This window comes from Salvia splendens, chromosome 13, assembly GCF_004379255.2.
Source record: "Salvia splendens isolate huo1 chromosome 13, SspV2, whole genome shotgun sequence".
Lineage (NCBI taxonomy): Eukaryota > Viridiplantae > Streptophyta > Magnoliopsida > Lamiales > Lamiaceae > Salvia > Salvia splendens.
The window spans coordinates 22,494,735-22,516,253 of NC_056044.1; the positions used below are offsets into that span (position 1 = coordinate 22,494,735).

The 21,519-nt window shown below is 44.6% G+C and overlaps 1 pseudogene; it reads left to right on the plus strand.

Annotated features, from left to right (window-relative positions):
* Window positions 1-20,712, plus strand: part of LOC121760709 — a 33,780-nt pseudogene extending 13,068 nt beyond the window's left edge.
* Window positions 20,713-21,519: the final 807 nt, after the last annotated feature.

Sequence of the window (21,519 nt, forward strand, 5' to 3'; positions counted from 1 at the left end):
ATAAGGCATCCCAGTCAGTAGGAGAAGAGGAGAGGGAAGAACAGAGTGAAGAGAAAGGGCCAGAGCCAGTTGATACCCAAGTGGAAGCAGGGGATGATCGAATGCAAGTAGATGAGGAGAGACCAACCGTAGACACTCAAGTACCGGAAGCTAAAGGTTCCTTGTGAGGGAAACCTTCCATGTGCCCAAGAAATACCCAAAGCGGTGTTTGATTTCAATTTTTTTGTGTTTTCAAAGATAAAGTAAAGATAAGTTGAGCTAGCCACAAAAACTAAACTCAAAATGGTTTTGGATGGAGAGAAAGAAGGTGAGAAGAAAGTGTAAAGAAGGAGGAATCCTCTTTGAGGACCTATGACCTCCCACAAAGAGATGTGGGCAACCCTAGGCTACTTTCACCCAAAGCAAACACTCCATTGGCTCCACATTCATGACTACACAACCATAAATGCATACCTATACTTGATTTAGCCAAATGAACATAAAACAAGCAACCTACAATGTAGGAATTTGGATAGAAATCTCACATGGGAGATGCTCTCAAAGGAGTCTTCATAATAACATTCATCAAAGTCTGCCCTTAAAGTCTTACAAAAAGGATATTTATAGTTAGGGTTGGAAACCCAAGAAAAGGGCTAAAAACACAAGGAAAATCGGATGTAAAAGTTGAATCGCCCGGCCGGGCGTTTTGGGAAAGTGAAATCGCCCGGTCGGGCGAACTTTCTGGATTCGGCGCTGCTTCTTCAAACGCCCGGTCGGGCGTTCTGGGATGGTGAAATCGCCCGGTCGGGCAAACTTTCTGGACTGTGGACGATGCTCAGCGCACAAACGCCCGGTCGGGCGTTCTGGGATGGTGAAATCGCCCGGTCGGGCGAACTTTCTGGACTGTGGACGATGCTCAGCGCACAAACGCCCGGTCGGGCGTTTTGGAGGTGTGGATTCGCCCGACCGGGCATTCCATCTGCCTCCTCCATTCCCCTCCTAATGAAGTTTGAAACGCCTTCCCGAAGCCTTTGTCTCATTGATCTCGTGACGGGCCTTCCGGGCAGCTTAAGGGGAGTCGTGGTCGGGTCAGCCCGGGCCTTGGACTTCCCGTTTATATCATCCTCTCCCTCTTGAGAAGGATTTGTCCTCAAATCTGGGTCGTCCCCTACAAAATCAAACGGGCTCAAGTCAGCCACATTAAAAGTACAACTCACGTTATACTCACCGGGAAGATCAATGATGTAGGCATTGTCGTTCACACGCTCTAGGACCATAAATGGGCCATCCCCTCGCGGGGCAAGCTTGGATTTTGCTTTGTCGGGAAAACGTATTTTCCGAAAGTGTACCCAAACCCAATCTCCGGGGTTGAACAACATTTTCTTTCGCCCTTTGTTCACCCTTTGAGCTACTTGTTCCCCCATCTTGCGGATTCGTTCTTGCACTCGAGTGTGCAAGTCTTGTACAAACTTGGCCTTCTTCATCCCACCTACATCAACCATATAAGACAAAGGCAAATCGGCCGTGGACAAGTCCAACGGGGTGAGTGGATTGAAACCATAGACAACCTCAAAAGGAGATTGTTGGGTGGTGGAATGTATGGTCCTATTATAAGCAAATTCGGCTATAGGCAAACATTCTTCCCAAGAAGTTTTATTTTCAAAAACCAAGGCACGGAGAAGAGTTCCCAATGAGCGGTTTACGACTTCCGTTTGACCATCCGTTTGGGGATGTGCGGTGGTAGAGAAAAGAAGTTTGGTGCCCATCCTACCCCAAAGCGTTTTCCAAAAGAAACTCAAAAATTTGACGTCTCTATCACTTACAATAGTTCTCGGGACCCCATGGATTCTTACAACCTCCTTGAAAAATAAACTAGCAATGAATTTGGCATCACTTGTCTTCCGACATGGAATGAAGTGAGCCATTTTGGAAAACCTATCCACCACCACAAAGATGCTATCATTTTTCCGAGGAGACATTGGGAGACCTAGAACAAAGTCCATGGACAAGTCTACCCAAGGATGTGTAGGAGTAGGCAAAGGGGTGTAAAGACCATAATTGTTAGATTTAGACTTGGCTTGCCTACACTCTAAGCAACTACTACAAAACTTTTCAACATGCTTCTTCATGCAAGGCCAAAAGAAATGCTCACTTAGTATGTCAAAAGTTTTAAGCAACCCAAAATGACCCATTAGGCCCCCTAGGTGAGCCTCCTTAATCAACAAGTTTCTCAAAGAGCATGAAGGTATGCACAACCTATTCTCTCTAAAAAGATAGCCATCCAACTTATAGTATTTATCAAAAGCACCTTTTTCACAAGCTCCGTAAATAGAAGAAAAGTCATGATCATGCTCATAAAGGTCTTTAATAAACTCAAATCCAACATATTTGGAGGCACACATAGTAAGCACACGCTTTCTCAAACACACGGTATCACTCACAAGTAAAGTGCCATCATGCAAGGTCTCAAAAGGCTTCCTAGAAAGAGCATCGGCAACCACATTGTCCTTTCCCTTCTTGTACCTAATGACATAGGGAAAAGTCTCTAGGAAAACACTCCATTTAGCATGCCTTTTATCAAGTTTATGTTGACCTCCTAAGAACTTAATAGACTCATGATCCGTGTGTATCACAAACTCCTTGTGCATCAAGTAGTGTTGCCAATTCTCAAGGCAACGGACTATAGCATACAACTCCTTGTCGTATGTGGGGTAGTTCAATTGGGCTTGATTTAGTTTTTCCGAGAAGTAAGCTATGGGCTTACCCTCTTGCATGAGAACTCCCCCGATCCCCACACCACTTGCATCACACTCAAGTTCAAAAGTTTTATCAAAATTGGGGAGTGCTAGTAAGGGAGCATGCGTGAGGTCATTTTTCAAAGTACTAAACGCTCTCTCTTGCTCCTCCCCCCACTTAAACTCAACATTTTTTTTGACAAGGTGGTTCAAGGGTGAAGCTTTTGTGGAAAAATCCCTAACAAACCTCCTATAGAAGCTAGCAAGGCCATGAAAGGACCTAACCTCACTCACATTCCTAGGTGTTGGCCATTCCCTAATGGCTTTCACCTTTTCCTCATCTACCCGCACTCCTTCCTTTCCCACAACAAAACCAAGAAACACAACTTCCTCAACACAAAAAGTGCATTTAGGCAACTTGGCATATAAAGTATGCATTCTCAACACTTCAAGCACATTCCTAAGATGACTAGCATGCTCTTCAACACTACGACTATAAATCAAGATATCATCAAAATATACCACCACAAATTTCCCAATAAAAGGACGAAGTACATGATTCATCAAACGCATGAATGTAGAAGGGGCATTAGTCAAACCAAAAGGCATCACAAGCCATTCATATAAGCCAAATTTGGTTTTGAAAGCGGTTTTTCCATTCATCTCCCTCTTTCATGCGAATTTGGTGATATCCACTAGCCAAATCAATTTTAGAAAAACATATAGAGCCACAAAGATCCTCTAACATGTCGTCTAACCTAGGTATAGGGTGTCTATATTTGATGGTGATTTTGTTAATTGCCCTACAATCTACACACATCCTCCAACTTCCGTCCTTCTTAGGTACAAGAATGACGGGTACGGCACAAGGAGATAGAGATTCACGAATTAGACCTTTGGCAAGGAGTTCCTCGACTTGCCTTTGTAGCTCTTGTGTCTCCTTGGGGTTCGCCTTGTATGCGGCCCGGTTTGGGAGTGATGATCCCGGCAAAAGGTCAATTTGATGCTCGATCCCCCTCATGGGAGGGAGTTCACTCGGGAGTTCTTCCGGGAATACATCTTCAAATTCCTGCAACACACTTTGGACAATCAAAGGATACGGGTCAAGGTTAGTAGCTAAGCACAAATCCTTACGGACCACGAGGAGAACGGAGGGGTGATTGTTTAGTGCCCACCCAAGGTCGGTTTTACTAGCTATCAAACATTCCTTTCCCCCTCTTGTTTGTGGGTGCTCTCCTTTGGGCGCTTTTATTTTTCTCTCACCACCCCCACTCTCACTTGGCTTTTTTAGCTCACATTCTTCTACTAGCCTTTTTTCCCTATCTCTCTCTCTTTCCTTTTGTAGATGTTGGCTAGCCTCAAACACGGCACTAGGTAGCAATGGCTTCAAACGAACCTTCAACCCGTTGAGCATGTAGAAATACTCATTCGTGAAGCCATTTTTGTAGGCCCTTCTATCAAACTCCCATGGCCTCCCTAGCAAAACATGACATGCCGTCATAGGAATGATATCACATAGGATGTCTTCCTCAACTTCTCCAATCTTCAATGGAACTTTGCATTGAGCCTTCACCCTCAACTCTCCGGAGTCCCCTAACCATTGCAATTTGTAGGGGTTTGGGTGTTTAAGTACCTTCAATCCCAACTTGGCCACCAACCGGTCACACACCACATTTGTACAACTCCCTCCATCTATGATGACCAAGCACGTCTTGGACTTCACCTTACACTTCATATGAAAGATGTTGCACCTTTGCTCCTTATGCTCCTCAAGGTTGGGTTGTACATTGAGCATTCGGAGTACAACCATAGCCCTTAAGGGTGTATCTTCTTCTTCGCCACTAGAAAAAGCTATGTCGGTGTCCGGGCTCACTTCTTTAGTGCCCACACCCTCCCCATCTTCTTCATCTTCCTCACTATACACGCTACCATCTTGCCCGATAACCATTACCCGTTGGTTTGGGCACTCGCGTGCATAATGGCCATACCCCTTGCACTTGAAACATTGAACCTTCTTGTCTTCCATAGGGGCTATAGCTTTAATAGGTTGAGTACCCGGTAGAGCCTTCGCGATCGGCCTCCCTTGGGTGTTCGGATTGGCCATGTTTTCCACCTTCTTGCCGGGAGCACTCCACTTGCTAGTCCCCGTCCCTCCGGTTTGGCTAGACGCCCATTTAGCCCGGCTAGAAACCAACTCCTTACTTTGCCTCTCAAAAGTGTCGGCAAACCCAATCACCTCGTCCAAGGAAATTCCCCTCAATGCCTCCACTTGCACCTTGTGCTTCAAGTTGATGTTAAGGCCATGGATAAATCGATCTTGAGTCGCCTCTTCTCGCTCCTCCACCCCTACCTTGCTCATCAATGATAGGAGTTCATAGTAGTACTCCATTACGCTCTTCGTCCCTTGCTTCAAATCTTGAAACTCCCCTCGAAGTCGGAGGAAATAGGACTTTGTTACAAAGGTAGTCCTCATGAGCTCACACAACTCCGCCCACGAACCCACTTCCCCTCCCCTAACCATCCTTCTCCTCCTCATCGTATCATTCCACCATGTATCCGCATTGCCACGAAACTCGGCTATTGCCACCTTCACCTTATCACCTTCCAAAAAGTTATGGAGTGAGAAAATTTTGCTCATTTGTGACTCCCATTCCAAGTAGGCCTCGGGATCAAACTTGCCGTGGAACTCGGGAAATGTGTGCTTGATAGACTTGGTGGGATCATCATACCGCGGCTCCATCTCCTCCTCATAGTTTCTATATCTTCCATGCCTACCATTCCACCCATGGTGCCCCATGTTTCCATTTCCTCTTCCGCCCATCATGTTCCCGAACCTACCATTCCTATTCCCATTCCGTCCTCCTCCTTGTCCCCCCGCGCCCCCCATGATCGTACCAACCATATGGCTCTTCCTCTCCATTACTCCCCTCGGAGGCATCATGATGTGTGTGATTGCTCCTAGGGGTGTTTGACCTTGATAGTCGCACGGCCTTCAAAGCGTTGAGCTCGTCGTGGAGAAAAGTTTGGTTTTCATGGATGGATGCTTGGTTCACCTTGAGTTCCTTCAAATCCCCGAACATAGCATCTTGAGTGACATGCATTGTGGTTTGGCCTTCTTTTAGATCCCTCAAATCCGTCATAATTTTTTCCATCAAGTTTTTCAACTCATCCCCCGCCACACTAAGACTCGTGCTCGCACCCGGTTGCGGATCCCCCATCGTGGTGGATCTAGTACGAGGTGGCATTCACAATGGTACCTACAATAAGAAATAAAAAAAACTAGGATCTAGTCCTAAGGGTTAGTAAAATCCACACTCACACACACAAGAAGGGGAGATTTTAGTAAGAACTCACTTCCCAATTGGTAATCCCACCCCCAATTCACTCACCAATGTCACTCGGAAAAAGGCTTAGAATATAGTGAGGGCTAGGTTCACTCACTCTCAATATCCAACTTCCAAAATGCAAGCGCTAAGACAAATCAATCAAGGTATACACATAGGCAATATAACCAAGCAAGTAAGGCCAATCAAGCATGTGAAAGTAAGGTTCAATGCCTAAGGAAGCTAACAAACAAACTTAGTTGAGCTGAAAATTTATGTAACTCTTGGCTGATCTTTAGGAAATTTTTTTGATATGGCTACCCAACCCCAAAATTGATGAAACTTGGTAGATAACAAGATTAAAGGGTTTAGAAAGAGGGAAAAATATCCCCAATATAGCAGGTTTTCGAGAAGACCCTCGATTTTACGTTTTCCCCAAATCTGTCAAACTAGGGCACAAAACAGGGCAGCAACTTCACACATTAATTTGACCTATCAAATGATAGAATTTTTGGCTGAGATTTTTCAGGACAATAGTTCATATATCAAGGTTCATGCACACCAAAAATCAGCTCAATCCTACAACAATTGACCAATAAACAAGCAAAGGCTAAAACAAAAGAAATAAGGAAAAACAAGGAAAATGAAATTTCATAGAGGTTTAAAATCAAACACTTGGTAGGCACCTAGGCTCTAGATACCAAATGATAAAGGTTCCTTGTGAGGGAAACCTTCCATGTGCCCAAGAAATACCCAAAGCGGTGTTTGATTTCAATTTTTTTGTGTTTTCAAAGATAAAGTAAAGATAAGTTGAGCTAGCCACAAAAACTAAACTCAAAATGGTTTTGGATGGAGAGAAAGAAGGTGAGAAGAAAGTGTAAAGAAGGAGGAATCCTCTTTGAGGACCTATGACCTCCCACAAAGAGATGTGGGCAACCCTAGGCTACTTTCACCCAAAGCAAACACTCCATTGGCTCTACATTCATGACTACACAACCATAAATGCATACCTATACTTGATTTAGCCAAATGAACATAAAACAAGCAACCTACAATGTAGGAATTTGGATAGAAATCTCACATGGGAGATGCTCTCAAAGGAGTCTTCATAATAACATTCATCAAAGTCTGCCCTTAAAGTCTTACAAAAAGGATATTTATAGTTAGGGTTGGAAACCCAAGAAAAGGGCTAAAAACACAAGGAAAATCGGATGTAAAAGTTGAATCACCCGGCCGGGCGTTTTGGGAAAGTGAAATCGCCCGGTCGGGCGAACTTTCTGGATTCGGCGCTGCTTCTTCAAACGCCCGGTCGGGCGTTCTGGGATGGTGAAATCGCCCGGTCGGGCAAACTTTCTGGACTGTGGACGATGCTCAGCGCACAAACGCCCGGTCGGGCGTTTTGGAGGTGTGGATTCGCCCGACCGGGCATTCCATCTGCCTCCTCCATTCCCCTCCTAATGAAGTTTGAAACGCCTTCCCGAAGCCTTTGTCTCATTGATCTCGTGACGGGCCTTCCGGGCAGCTTAAGGGGAGTCGTGGTCGGGTCAGCCCGGGCCTTGGACTTCCCGTTTATATCAGGAAGCTGTGGCGCCTCCCGTCTTAAAACCCCACCCAGTGAAGCGGCAATTGGTTCTGAAGGTGCGGGTATCTCAGCGATGCCTGGGTAAAAGAGCAGCCAGCAAGGCCAAGACAAGCACGACTGAGAACCCAGTAGAGATCGAGAGCGAGGAAGAACAAGCCACTCCAACGAAGGCAGGGGGTGAACCTGCACAGCCTACTGCTCAGGAGGAAGAAGCACAATATCAGCGAGCCAGAAAGAGGAAAGGGAAGGCTCCAATCCAGAAGAAAGCAGTAACAAAGAGGTCCAGGGCAGCAAACACAGGAATTGTGATTACCGAAGCTTCTCAGAGGATCCCATCGAGCCGGCAAGAGCAGAGTGATAGTGAGTATGAGATTAGTGAGGAGTCTGCATCAGATAGTGATGAGTCCGTGGAAGAGGAGGAATATGGGGAACAGTCGCTCCCAGGTGATCACCGAGAGCTTGTCCACCCACCAGTGGAGAGGCTCCGATATAGAAGATGGACCATGGATTTCACAAATGAGATCGCCGAGGAGATGAAACTCTTCGAGAAGCAGAAACTGAAGGATACCTTCGAGAGTCTGGACGATGGCAGCAAGGAAATTAAGTGCGGCAAGGTAATACACTACCCTTCTCTGGATGAACTAGGTGTTCGTGACCAATTCCTTGCTTATATAAATGCTTTGGGTTTTGAGTGGCTACTGCAAAATGGGGATCCACGTATCAGTGTGAGATTAGCGAAGGAGTTCTTCACTACCTTTCGGTTTAAGGTGACAACGGACCTGGATGAAGTGTCCATTAGTTTTAGATTGTTTGCGGCAGAGTTTAGTATGAACTTGATAGAGTGGACATGTCGGATGGGCATGTGTACATTGGAAGAAGCGATCAGTTCTGAGTGGAGAGACAGGGAGAGGGGTATCCCTCGTAGGCACGTGGATTTTGATCAACAGGAGGCCTGGGCTGAACTTACTCACCCCGGCGCTGGAGAATTCGCGTCCACTGTTTCCCGTTCCATCCATTTCAATGATCCAGTTCTGCGACTAATACAGCTCCACCTTGATGCCAACCTGCTGGGCCAATCTAACTCAGCCGTCCGCACTTCAATGACGGAGGTGTATCTCCTTTGGTGCGCAAGACAGGGACGCAAGCTGCATCTTGGATTTTGGACGGCATATCAGTGCCACTTGATCGCTACGCACCCTGCCAGAAACCTCACTCTTTGCCACATTTTGGGAGCTTTCGTAGGCAACAACCTCATTATCACTGAGGCTGAAGACTTGTCTCCGCTGCCCATGGTGCGGCCACCGGGATTATTCGACATACCTTACTTCGTTAGGACAAATGCGGTCTACATGAGGGTGGGACGACCGCAATTTTATGCAATGGGTGAGGAAGCCACGGCAGGAGGAAGAGTCGCGTTATTGGAAAGGACGGTTACTGAATTGGCGGAGGAGAACAGCCAGATGAGGGCAGAAATGATCCGATTGGCATCAGTAGTGGAACGGGTGTTGAAGGAATCTGCGGAGCAGAGGATACTGACCCAGAGGCAAGCGTCTATGGAAGTGATCGTGACTAATTTAGGAGAGGAGAACCGCAAGATACAGACGGAGATGAATAGGATGTTGTCCATGATCGACAATATCCTAGAGGAGGTGAGCCACCAGAGGGCGGCTGAAGCTATGAGAGTAAGGGGCAGTGTAGCCCAGGATACCGGACCAAGCGGCCATGCTGGCCAGGATGTTGAACCACAAGTCCCAGAGACCGTAGTGAAGGAGCCAGAGGAAGAGAAAGCCGAGGTGTCGGCAACTGCCGAGGAGCCGGCAAAGGATGATGAGAACTAAGCTGGAATGGAGACAGACCAACCGGAGGACCAACCGATAGAACGACCTGCACCACCTGCCCCACGAAGGAGCAGGAGACTCCAATAGACCCCCCCTACTGACCAAGTTAGTTTTTCTTTTTAAGTTTCAGTTTTTCTTTTAACTTTTCGTATTGTTGTTATGAGTTGTTTTTTGTTTAGGTAGTATAATTTGTGTTTGTGCGCAAACCCCACTTCATAACACTTAGCCTATTCCATAGTCTAAGTGTGAGAAGTTAAGGGTTTGTTTCTTTGGAGCATGTTTTCTTTGTTTTGATGTCGCATGCATGTTAGCTCACACTTAGCCCATTGCATGGTCTAAGTGTGAGGAGTTTGTATATATGTGTTTGTGGTTATGTTTTGTTGATCTCTGTATAGGTGATAAAACCTCTCTCACTTAGCCTATTCCATAGTCTAAGTGTGAGAAGTTTTTGTTTTAGTTTTGCTGTTTGTTGTCTGTGTGCCATCGTACTGGCCATTACCTTTTCCACTTCACAGCCTTATCTGAGGGCAGACACTTGTGAAGTGAGAGGGGGGACGCAATGGCCAGTAGGATGTATGTATATATATGTAGTCTTTGTGTTTGTGCTTTTGTTTTGTTTTGTTAGGTCTAGTTTTATGTTGTGTGTGATTGGGCTTAAAACTCAACCGTCTTGAGCTGAAGGTGAGGGGAATTGAGGGAGATAGGACATGCTGGAAAACCTAAACCATCCCCGTTAGTACCTCCTAGTCAGGATAGATGAGGTGAGTATGAGAGAAAAGCCCATACTTAGAGCCAAACACGAAAGCCCTCTAAAAATGTGAGTTATAAGCCTTAAAGTGGAACCACTTTCCACATATATTGGAAAGAAAAGAGAGGCTGCCACAATTCGCCTAGGGTGAAGTGATCACGGGTAGCAAATACTGAAGGCAGTAGGAACCCCCCCCCCCCCCATTTAAAAAAAAAAAAAAAACCGCCTTTAGAACCCTTTCTTCTTAACCTTTTATATACCCAGATAAACACCCCAGCCGACTGGGACTGTGTAAGGCATGAAACAAATGGAGCTTACTGGCCAGGAAGAAGTGCGGAAAAGCAGAAACCAGCTGGGCGAAAAAGTTAGAAGAAAATCGACCAGGGAGTCATTCCCAGTCCAAAAAAGAGAAGAAGGAATAAGGGTGGCGAAGCCACGAAGGAACGAAAAAAAAAAAAAAAAAAAGCGGGAACCGAGAAAATGAAGAAAATGGTCAGAAAGATTTGACCACAAAAAAAGAGATGAATGAAGGAACAAGGGTGGCGAAGCCACAAGATGCTACTGACCAGTGGAGACCAAAGCCAGAAGCGCCAACTAAAGAAAGCAACTGATCAGAAGCCTAATATACACAGTCCCCCCCCCCCCCCCCCCCGCATAAATAAAAATAGAAATTTTGAACCTTAGAGCCTTAGGAACATCCACCGAAAACATTACAAGCCAACAACCCCGTTACAAGCCTATAAGTCCTTCAGTAGCCGCTCGTGGAATCTAAGTCCGAAGCAATTGTGGTGAGCATAATGAGAGAATGCAGTCCTAACATTCCTGGTGAGGTATGAGTGACTGAGCGAACCTAGTGTTGGGCCGAGAGTGTGGGCGATCTTGACAAACAGATATACTGACTGGAAGAGAAAAGGGGGGTGGCAGAAGTTCAAGGCTGTCTAAGGCCGGATTGCACCTGATCCAGAGGGGAGGGATGGTTGAAAATATAGCCCGATCTATGTGTTTTCAGTCTTTTATGTGTTTATGTTTCTCTGTGTTTGTTTGTGTTTTTCTTTGCGTCATAGTTTAGAGTCTAAGTTAGGTAGAGTCGGTCAGGGAAGTAACCAGGCTAGAATTCGACTTATTCTTTTCTTTGTTTGTTCTTCACGCTTGAGGACAAGCCTGTGGTAAGTGTGAGCAGTTTGATAAGTCGTATTCTAGGCCTTGGTTACGGGTCAGTATGATGTGCTTAATTGATTATATTTGCAAAACAGTTGTTTAAAGTGTGCAGGTTAAGCATTCTAGCCAGTAGGGAAGTTTCGGAATGTTCAGGTGAAGGAGGCGCCAGCATGATCTCATACTGATCAGTATTCGTGCTAAAACGGCTTGAGATGGAGAAGACGGATAGCTGGGACGGATTACCCACAATTAAGGGCAAAGAAGTCAAATTGCAACGAGGATTTACCCTAAAATCAAGGGTAGCCTCCCTATAAAAGGAAGCCAAATTGGAGAGAGAAATAGACATTCACTCATTCACCACCATCTTTAGGTAGAAAGTTTTCTCGGTAGTTTCAGTCTTTCAGCCGTGTCCCGCTTCTTGCCTCGCCGTAGCCATGATCACTTGACGTTCAGATGTTCCCAGAATTCCAGTCATCGTCCATTCCAGCCAGCAAGATCGTAGTTTAGAGTCTCATCGCCCGGAGTGGCAAAACACTTTTACATTGCTTTCGTAGTTTTAAATTTCCCGCTTTCCTTACGTTGGATCTTGTTTGCCTTTGGATATTTTCTGCTTTTGAAGTACTTTGTTGAAGATCCGAACGTGTTTATGCTATGAAGTTGATTTCCGTTTCGTTTATTGTGGTGTTTCTTTATTCCCTGCCTAGTTAGCTTAGATCTAAAGTTTCTCGGTGTTTAAAGTGCTGAATCTCTCAACTCCGTTTACGTAACAAATTTCTTTAGGATAGATAAACAAGTATTGTTTGATCGGAAAATAGATCGTTGCATGCAAAGCTTAGTTTTAATTTCTGAATCGTTCTTTCATGTTGACCAGTATGCAGAAGTCCAGTTTCAGTGTTTGATTTCCGATTTGATTTCTTAGTTTTGGATCTGTGTTTGTGAGCTGTTAATCTGAGTTTTCCGTGTTGAATCTGGAATTGTTATCTGAATTTTGGAAGTGTTTGTTGAAGAAGATGATGTCTATTTCAATTGGAGGGGACCACTTACTTTTCGAGATGCTTTTGCTTTTGTCCTTCACTTTTAGTTAAGCCCTGTCAGCCTAGTCATCAAACTTCCACTACACTCTGAATATTCTGTTTAGCCCAAAATAGAAACCCGTACCTTCCAAATATTTTTTGTTACAAAATTGTCTCCCCATTCCACGTACACAGTTACATTCCAAATGTTTTCCTTACCGTCTGACCAGTAGAACACCTCCTTTAAGTTTCAGCCTAGGTAGAAACTCAACCCAAGCGTGGTAGCTAACCAAATCTTCCAATTGTCACCGCGGTAGTTTAAGAACGCACCATCTCTGTGGGATTCGACCCTTACCACCACTATACTGATCAGTAGAAGTGGGTTGAGGAATCTTTGAAACCAAGGTCTAGGTTAGTTAGGATCTCTATCCTGATCAGTAGGATATATCCTTGCTTGAACGACACCTACGCACCTAGGTCCTTTCAATTGCACAATGTATTGCTACATTTATCTTTTAAGAAGTAAAGATGAAGCAATAGAAGCGTTCAAAAATTATAAGAACGAAGTTGAGAATCAACTTGGTTGTAAAATCAAATCGATTCGAAGCGATAGAGGGGGTGAATATGTAGCCCTGTTTGAGGAATTATGCAATGCAAGTGGTATAATCCATCAAACGACTGCACCATATTCACCACAATCTAATGGTGTTGTAGAACGCAAAAATCGAACTCTGAAAGAGATGATGAATGCACTGCTTCTAACTTCAGGATTACCACATAACATGTGGGGGGAAGCTGTTTTGACAGCCAATTATATCTTGAATAAGATTCCTCTCAAAGGAAAAGATGTTACTCCTTATGAGCTGTGGAAAGGAAGGAAGCCATCCTACAAATACCTCAAAGTGTAGGGGTGTTTGGCAAAGGTGATGGTTCCTCCGCCCAAAGAAGTTACAATCGGACCTAAGACGGTTGATTGCATCTTCATTGGATATGCACTTAATAGTAGTGCATATCGATTTGTTGTTCACAAGTCCGAAATATCGACTATAACAGTAGGAACAACAATTGAGTCAAGGAATGTCGTATTTCTCAAAAATACATTTCCTTGCAAAGACAAAGAAAAGGTCGTAACCAATTATGAGACAAGAATTGAAGAAGAAGCCACGAGTTCTAAACCAGTGGAAGAAGAAGCCACTAGTTCTTAGCGGATGAGGAACCTAAATCGCGCAAGCGTGCAAGGCCCGATCCAAATGATACAGTACTAAGACGTGGTAATAGGGTCAGAACACCAAAAACATTTGGTCCTGACTACATTGCTTTTATGTTTGAAGAACCGACATCTATAAAAGTAGCATTCGATGGCCCAGACGGGTTACATTGGAGAGAAGCTGTTCAAAGCGAAATTGATTCAATTTTGCTAAACCACACTTGGGTGTTGGTTGATTTGCCCGAAGGTGCTAAACCTTTAGGATGTAAATGGGTCCTTAAAAGAAAGTTTAAGGCCGATGGAACAGTAGATAAGTATAAAGCCCGATTAGTAGTAAAGGGTTTTAAACAAAAGGAAGGACATGACTTCTTTGATACATATTCACCTGTAACAAGGATTACATCTATCCGAGTGCTTCTCGCTATTACTGCATTGCACAATCTTGAGATTCATCAAATGGATGTAAAGACCGCGTTTCTAAATGGTGAACTAGAAGATGAAATCTATATAGAACAACCCGAAGGGTTTGTAGTACCTGGACAAGAGAAAAAGGTATGCAAGCTTGTAAAGTCTCTATATGGATTGAAAAAAGCGCCATTGCAATGGCACTTGAAGTTTGATAATGTGATGTTATCAAATGGGTTTAAAATCAACGAGTGTGACAAATGTGTCTACATCAAGAGCACTAATAACGGCCATGTTATAGTGTGTTTATACGTTGATGATATGTTAATCTTGGGTAGTAACACTCAAGTAATTAACGATACAAAGGCCATGTTAAAGAGAAACTTTGACATGAAAGACATGGGTCTAGCCGATGTAATTCTTGGAATGAAGATTCTAAGAACGTCTGATGGAATCATCTTAACACAATCACATTATTTGAGAAGATATTGAATAAATTCAAAGCCTATGATGGCGCGCCAGTTAAGACTCCAATTGAACTCGACGTTCACTTGAGCAAAAACAAAGGCGAGCCCGTTGCACAAGAAGAGTATGCACGGGTCATCGGGTGCATTATGTACTTGACTAATTGCACTCGACCTGACATTGCTTGTGTCGTGAACAAGTTGAGTCGTTACACGAGCAATCCAAGCAAAGAGCATTGGAGAGCTCTTGTGAGGGTTTTGAGATATTTAAAACATACTCAAAATCTTGGGCTACACTTCTCGAGATACCCCCCGGTACTTGAAGGATACTGTGATGCCAATTGGATATCCGATAATAGAGACTCACTTTCAACAAGTGGATACGTCTTTACTATTGGGGGTGGTGCTGTATCGTGGAAATCCACAAAACAGACTTGTATAGCCCGATCAACAATGGAATCGGAGTTCATTGCCTTAGATAAGGCGGGTGAGGAAGCCGAGTGGGTTAAGAACTTCCTTGAAGATATTCCATGTTGGTCTAAGCCAGTGCCACCAGTGCTGATCCACTGCGATAGCCAAGCAGCTATTGGAAGGGCAAACAATGGCTTCTATAATGGTAAGTCTCGACATATACGTCGACGACATAACACCGTGAGACATTTGATCACAACAGGGGTGATTACAATTGACTATGTGAAGTCAATAGATAATCTAGCGGATCCGCTAACCAAAGGGTTAAACCGTGATCAAATGAACAAGTTGCTAGAGGGAATGGGTTTGAAATCCACAAACTAAAGAACTATTATAGTGGTAACCCAACCATGATGACTGGAGATCCCAAGAACTTGGTTCAAAGGGACAACTAAGCTATGAGAGTTCATGAGAAACACTCAACTATATCTATTCCCTAGAGAGCAATAGAGTGTTAGAGAACTTGCCTAGTGGTAAAGGCTAAGTCTATGACTTTTAATGGTTCTTAAGGATCTCAAAGAGATGGAGTTCTCAAAGAGACCAAGTATGACAAGGTACTTGACTAAGAATCACGTATGTAAGTGTGAAGTGTGGTCGCCTCATAAAACACACTTATGAATCCAAAGTGGTGTCCAAGACCGCAATGGACACAAAACGTGAGAACGGATGAGGTTGAGGTGTTTAAGCGTTAACACCATTGTCTCGGTGCACGCCGTGGGGGATTAGTTCAAAGCATCGCGCTACTAAGCCTCCTGTGTATCCGATGCTGTCGACTATGGAAGGTTCAAGGCCAACAACTACCTTTCCTTATGCTTATATACCTCTCGAGGGTTGAGCTTGTGTCTGCATGCATATGCATTTGGCTATTTCCACTCATGTGGGGGATTGTAAAAATCATGGATTAAATATGCCCGGTCAATGGATTTTGACCAAATAATAAATGTGACGAGACATTTAATTTTGTGAAATTAAATGACATAGCGTCGATCTACATTTTACGTAGATAAATGTAGTATATTCACTTTCTCAAATCCGATTTCCGGTGAGTGAGAAATAGTGGATTAAAGTTAGGCATAATTAGCTTTTAATTAAAGCATGGAGTTGGAGCTTAGGGAATAATTAACTAGTGTTAATTATCCCACATTGGAGGATTAACACATCTTTTAATATGCTTAAATTAAGTGCCTTTATGTTACTTAATAATTATAGTGGACCAAGATGGGTGAAAGAGCCCACACCCGAGCACACACGCGCGCCGCCGCCGCCCGCCCGAGCGCGAGCCCGAGCCCGTGCCCGTGCACGTGCTCGTGCTCGCGCTCGCGCTCGCGGGCCACGGGCCTCGAGCCTATTGCCCGGGCCCGATCCCGATCTCGATCTCGATCTTGGACTTTGGACTTGGACTTGGACTTGGACTTGGACTTGGATCTTGGATCTTGGCAATTGGTCTTTGGGCTTGGTGCTTGGCCCAAACTAATCTTTTTAGACCCCGCCGAGTCAGCAGTCTAAGTGGCTTGACACGTCGTCAAGTGAGGCACAGTCACGGCTGCCACATAAGAAATCCACATGCGAAAGGCACACTCCTGCCACACGCTCGTAACCGCCGGCGGTTACGAATCTGCCATGATGAGCCTTCATGGCTTGGTTGACCCTGCATGGTGGCTTGGCCTATAAATAGGCTAGCCATTCCACTGCATTCTACACACAATTCACAAGCATAAGCTCTCTCCCTCTCTCTGCATAGTTTTTCTGTCGAAGCTCTGCCCTCTCCTCCATCCAGTTCGCCGGAGCTCTGTTGATTGCGGTGCTGCATCAAAAGAGACGTAGCCGTTTTACCTTTGGGGACGACACACCAAACCGAGACCACTACCGGGGCGTATCTCGTCTTGCGAGAAGAGGCCTCCTCGACTCGGCTATCACACTGGTTTAGTTGTTTCGATTTCTATTGTAATTTCTTTAGTTCAGTTTCTCTTTTTCTTTCTTTTGGGTTGTATTACGCCCTACTGTTATCTCTTGTAATCCCCTGAAACCAACACCATCGATACCATATTGCTCGCCCCCGGCCAGACCACCAACGTCCTTCTCACCACCGATCACCTCACTTCAAGGTACTTTATTCAACTCCTTAAGAGCATCCACAATAGCGCCTAGTGCACCGCCTAGCCGAGCGCCGGCGCTAGGCGGTGCGCTAGGCGATCTATTGCAACCGCCTAGCGGATTTCGCGATAAAAAACCGCCTAGCGCTCGGCGGTTCCGCGGCGCTAGGCGGTGCGCTAGGCGATCCGCTAGGCGCTATTGCAGCGTCCGGATTGCCCAGCGCACAGCCTAGCGCGAATTTTTAATTTTTTTTTTCCGAAACACTATATATACGCGACTTGCCTGTCATTTTCATTCGCACCACTTGTATTAACTAGTACTCTCTCTATCTTAATTTCTGTACAAGATCAACACCTAGAAATGAGTAACACCGGTGGTAGTGGTGGGAGTGGTGGGGATGCTGAGGAGTACGAGCGTATAATGAACGAAGCGCTAGAGGCCTATACGAACCGTGAGATTGATCAATGGATGCAGAGGGCCTTGCAGCCGGCGGTACCTCGACCTCGACCAGTGGTACACCGCCGAGCGGTGATTGATCGTGATCACGTAACTGCACATCAGCGCCTCTACGAAGACTACTTCACACAGGAGCCGCGGTTCAACGCCAACCTTTTCAGGCACCGTTTTAGGATGCGCAGGTCCCTGTTTATGCGTATTGTTAACGGATTGGAGCAACGATATCTGTATTTCCGCTTTAGGCACGATGCGTTTGGCAGACCCGGCCACACTCCTATTCAAAAGTGCACTGCGGCAATCCGGCAGTTGGCCTACGGAGGCGCTGCAGACATGTGGGACGAGTACCTCCACATCGGTGAGACGACTGCCCTGGAGTGTATGAAGTATTTCTGTCAGGACGTGATTGAAATATTCGGTGATCAGTACCTTCGAAGCCCTACCACCGATGACTGTCGGGATTTGCTGCGGATGCACGGGGAACAGCATGGGTTCCCAGGAATGTTAGGCAGCATAGATTGTATGCATTGGGAGTGGAAGAACTGCCCCGCCGCCTGGAAGGGGATGTACACTACCGGCTACAAGGGAAAGAATCCCACGATGATCCTCGAGGCCGTAGCTGATTACCGGCTGTGGATTTGGCATGCGTATTTTGGGATAGCTGGTTCGAACAACGACCTCAACGTCCTCAACTCGTCGCCACTTTTCAACGAGCAGTGTCAGGGTGTCCGTCCAGCCATCAATTTTGTCGCCAACGACAACCGACATGATATGGGCTACTACTTAGGGCTGGCAATTTTCGACACGACACGATAATCCGACACGAATCCGCACGAAATTATTGGGTTGGGGTCAAGTCTTATTGGATTCGTGTCCTTATCGGGTTGACCCATTAAGAACCCGATAATTTCGGGTTGGGTTCGGGTCGGATGCGGGTCGGATACGGGTAACCCATTAAGAAATAATATTTTTATTTTTATTATTATTTAAAAAAATATATATTACTTTAATTTTTTAATTTCTTATAAATTAGGTTTAAATAGTATAAAACGAATTTTAATTGTGTAAATTAGGTTAAAAATTAAGGTTTAATCGTGTAATATTAGGTTTTAATCGTGTAATATCAGGTTCAGGTTGTTATCGTGTCGTGTCAACCCATATTATATCGTGTTGATAACGGGTTCGTGTCGGGTGCGGGTCGTGTTCGGATTTGAAGGTAGCAGGTCGGGTTCGTGTTCGGATTTACAGTTTCCTTAACAGGTCGGGTTCAGGTTAGGCCTTATTGGGTTGGGTCATTATCAGGTTGACCCGATAACGACCCAATCCGCACGATTTGCCAGCCCTACTACTACTTGGCGGATGGGATATACCCTAGGTGGCCCGTCTTTGTGAAGACGATCCGATGCCCAGGAGATGAGAAAAAGGCCTACTTTGCGGCACGGTAGGAGTCGGCGCGTAAGGACGTGGAACGCGCATTTGGTGTGCTCCAGGCTCGATGGGCGGCAGTTAAGGGGCCAACGCGTTTGTGGCACGTCGACTGCATTGCTGATATAATGTACGCCTATATAATCATGCACAACATGATTGTCGAAGATGAAGGTGGACAACTGACTGGTTGGGCCAACGACGATAATGAAGCTGGTCCAAGCCACGGCGTAGCCGCCCCTAACGTACGGAGTGGGGTACCCCACGATGAAGACGGCCGCCTCCAAGCACATGCCGACATGCGCCAAACGGAGGCTCATATTCGACTCCAAAGGATTTAATTGAAGAGTTATGGGCGCGGAGGACTGCACGACGTTAGTTTTTTTTTAATTATGTAATTTTTTTTAATTAATGTACTTTTTAAATTTTATTAATATTAGTGAATTTTCTCGTTTTTGTGGCGTAAATTTAATTCCGTATATTGTGTGATTGTTAATTATTTCATTTTGTATATATTTGTTAATAGTGATGTGGATAGTATTATTAATGTTTCCCGTATATGTCTCGTAAATTAAATTCCGTATATTGTGTGATTGTTAATTATGTCATTTTATATAATTGTTATTAGTGATGTGGCTATTGATGTGGCTGGGCTATTTATGATGTGGCTAGGCTATAGCTGAACTATTTATGATGTGGCATGAGGATTTTTAGTGCTGATAATGTGACAGTGGCTGGGCTATTCCTATTGTGGATGGCCTAATAGAGTTGTCGATCCAATTTCGATTTTCCCGCCAAAATTGGATTGCAGGTACCAAATCACGGCCTCCCCTTTCAAGTCCTCTCCTGTCACAATCGACAACTCCACAGCAACCGCCACGTTGATCTACGCCGGAGCCCTAGCCTCCGCCACCACAATCCTCTCCGATCTGCCAGCGCAGAACGCCGATACCTTCACGCAGTCCCTCCGCGGCCTCAACTCCGCCGCCTACCCGTCCCTAGTCCCCCTCCAGATCGACCATTCCTTACTCTTCACCATCGCCCTCGGCTTGGCTGATTGCCCTAGCTGCGACAACAGCCTCCGCCTCCGCGTGGTGGCGGACATCAACAACGTCACATTCCTGATGCCGCGGATCGCTCTCCTCAACGCTCATTTCTTCGGAATCGACGGCGTATTCACCGACGATTTCCCCGCGAGGCCGGCGGCGCCGTTGGTTTACATCGGAGCGAAGCAGCCGGAGAATATGAGGACGATGAGTGGCACGAGATTGTACAGGCTGGCGTTCAATTCGACGGTGCAGGTGGTGCTGCAGGGAACCAGCATGATTTTCCCGGAAAATCACCCGATCTATTTGCATGGATCCAATTTCTTCGCTGTGGGTAAGGGTTTGGGCAATTTTGACCCGGATTTGGATCCGAAGAGATTCAACCTTGTTGACCCGGTCGAGAGGAATACTATTGCTGTTCCATGAGGTGGATGGGTTGCCATCAGATTTAGAGCTGATAATCCAGGTACTTTTATTTCAAAATTTGCTGGGAAAAATGCTATTGAAGTTAATAATTATTTGTCACATAATAATAGTAATAGCTGAAGTATAATGTATTTTTTTTATTAAATCATGATAAATGATGTGATATTTTTACAAATTTGTGTAATATTTTAATAATGTTTGATGGAATTTGTAGGAGTATGGTTTTTGCATTTCCACCTAGAAGTGCACACATCATGGGGGCTTAAGATGACATTTGTAGTGGACAATGGCAAAGGGCCCAACGAGTCTCTTCTACCACCTCCAAATGATTTGCCCAAATGCTAAAAAATCACCACCCTAATTAGGGTTCTTCTTTGTTGTTTTTTAATTTTCACAAAACTTTTGATTTTTCAATAATTCAAGTGGTTCTTGGGCACAACGACGAAAGGTTGGATGTGTCAGTCGATAACGAAGGACCAAGCACCTCGTTTGGGCCAGATTACAAAATGTATGAAGTTTCTACATGTATTATATTTACATATTTTATATATCATGTTGACATTTGTTGATGTACGAAAAAATTGAAAATTTTCAAAATTTTTTTCAAATTTTGACATTAGAACATATGCAATTGAAATTTCATTAGAATCCTTATGAATTAATCTTTAATTTGATATATGTTGTGCGGAAAAATAATTTAAATCGAGAAAGTTATATGTGTTTTAAAGTTATGGGATATTTTTCAAAAGTTAGTTACAACTAATTTGTTGTAAATTGACCTTAATACCCTTATTGACGTTTTTTTGTTAATTGTATTGACATTCCGGTGCTAATGATCTAGGTCATTAATTTAAATATCTAATAACTATTATTTAATTATAGTTAACAATTAAGTATTGAGTTAGCAATATAACACTCTCATATAATTTTTTGGCAGTTTTTCCTTTATAATTGCTCTACCTTTACTTCTGATTCCCATTTTTACATTTGGGGTTCTGTATTGGGCCTGAATTAATTTAATGGACTTGGGCTAATAATGCTTGATTGACTAGTGACAGTTGAGTTATCCAACATTCCTATGTAAGAGAAACGATCGGTGGCGACGCTGTGTGAGCGATTTGTAGGCGCCCAGTGACGAGTCATTGAGATACT